Here is a 1,884-nt window from a genome sequence, read left to right on the forward strand (position 1 = left end):
CTGGTCCATTGAAAATGTCGACGTTTCAACCCTATTGTCGCACTACTGATAAGTCGGTGCGGGTCTTCATCAGGACACAAGTAACAGAAAGATGGCCTGTGGGAAGTAAATTAACTTAAGGTCAAAAGTGTCACTAACAACTGAAAAATTACCAAACAAGGGTAATTTGAGGTGATGTCTCACTCACCTAAAATCTGGGCGGGGTATTCAATCCTTTCCGCAGGTAGTGATTGAATGTATCTATAAATGAGTGGAATAAATTCAGAATTCCTACTCAACAAAACTTCAAAGTATGATTTGGAGACTTATTCATATAGTTTCAAACAATATTCGTGGCACGTGGAGCTCACCTCAACGAAGGACGTCGTGATAGTAACTCTGTCACGAGGTTGATAAGGTATCTATTGCTTTTTCTTGATACTGGTCAAAGATGATCCAATCTAAAAACCATTAAAATTAAGAGGATACGATTGATATAAGGAATCAAACTTGTATCCAACTAACCTTCATTTACATAGTACTCTTGAAATAATTGCAGGAGAGCTTACCTCATAAAGCTCTACTGAGGCGAGTTAATCGTCACTCAAAGCGCTGTAACCCTCGATCTGCCAAATAAAGTTACTGCATTAAGTATACGCTTTTAGACTTGGCTTAATACTATCAAAGTTACCGTGTTCTAGAAATACTCTGATTCTTGGCATTACCTGAGTTCAAGTGGTTTTACGGCTTGCAACACGTCTCAGCTCGTCCGTGGCTACGAAAGGAGTGTTCGGAACCGGCATTGAATATATACCCTCCATTGCGCATGCTTCACTACGTCAGTTTCATGTCGCTAGGAAACGACGCCTGTTCACGTCTACACGTGATCGTTGTCATGACCACAGTTAAGTATACAGGGTTGTTAACCTAGCCTCCTCCTCGTTAGTAGTATAGTCATTGCTTAGAATGCGCACCACTCTGAGCTCCCCAAGGTAACCAAAGGCTTTAAAAAGACCCCCGTCAGTCGGCAAGCGCTAGCGCGATACCCAAGCGTTGTGTTGGATGTATCGCTGCATGCCACTTCAAAATACGCCTTGACGTGCTTATCGTCATGGCAACTCTGCACGCCAAAAATGGATATTCTTATATAGCCTTCATCAGCTGCACTGTTGTTGCATTAGACCGGCACTGTTCTAACTAATCCGCCAGAGAGGAAACACATCGAGGCTGTATATCCATTCTGTCTGTCCTTATGCGCTTATTCGCCAATTCGGCCAGAGTTGGCTATGGTGTTTTAGCGTATATGCGCAACCGACTATATCTCCATTCTATTTGTCCTTATGCGTTTATTCGCCAATTAGGCCAGAGTTGGCTATAATGTTTAGCGTATATGCACAACCGGTGGACACGTTCTCGGGGCTGTGTGTGTGCTTAGAAGGAATGGATACTGTGTCACATAAATCACATTATTGTCAAGCAATCATTAACAAATGTTGTTCATACATTAAAGGCAAATGTATATGCATAACCAGTGATCACATTCTAGGGACTATGTGTACGTTTGGGAAGAATAATCTCGCCATGGATATGGTGTCAAATATCTAACATTTTTACCTGGCGATAATTAACACATGTTGTTTATACATTTAGAGGCAATTTCATATAGATTTCAGATAATACAATAATTTGGTCATTTTACAATTGTGATTATAGTAGCCAGCATAGCTTCATAAAAGTTGTTGGTCACAAAACAATCTTATACTGTCAGATATGTACTCATTGAAACATATGGTAAAAAATGTAAAATCATTAGCATATATTACAAGCCTTACAAGCAGAGCTGTCAGGTACCCCTTCAACTTGTCTCCCCCAGGGGAAGTAATAATAATGTCATCCTGGCAGCAA

At 40.7% G+C, this 1,884-nt stretch overlaps 1 long non-coding RNA gene across 1 annotated transcript; it reads right to left on the reverse strand.

Moving 5' to 3' along the window:
* LOC146859000 (uncharacterized) lies at window positions 1-606 on the reverse strand. The gene is made up of 4 exons (XR_014979722.1): window positions 549-606; window positions 351-440; window positions 188-240; window positions 1-96 (listed from the first exon to the last, which is right to left on the reverse strand). It is a non-coding gene; the product is annotated as an uncharacterized LOC146859000 (long non-coding RNA).
* Between the last annotated feature and the right edge of the window lie 1,278 nt (window positions 607-1,884).

Source organism: Triturus cristatus, chromosome 3_2 (genome assembly GCF_964204655.1).
Source record: "Triturus cristatus chromosome 3_2, aTriCri1.1, whole genome shotgun sequence".
Lineage (NCBI taxonomy): Eukaryota > Metazoa > Chordata > Amphibia > Caudata > Salamandridae > Triturus > Triturus cristatus.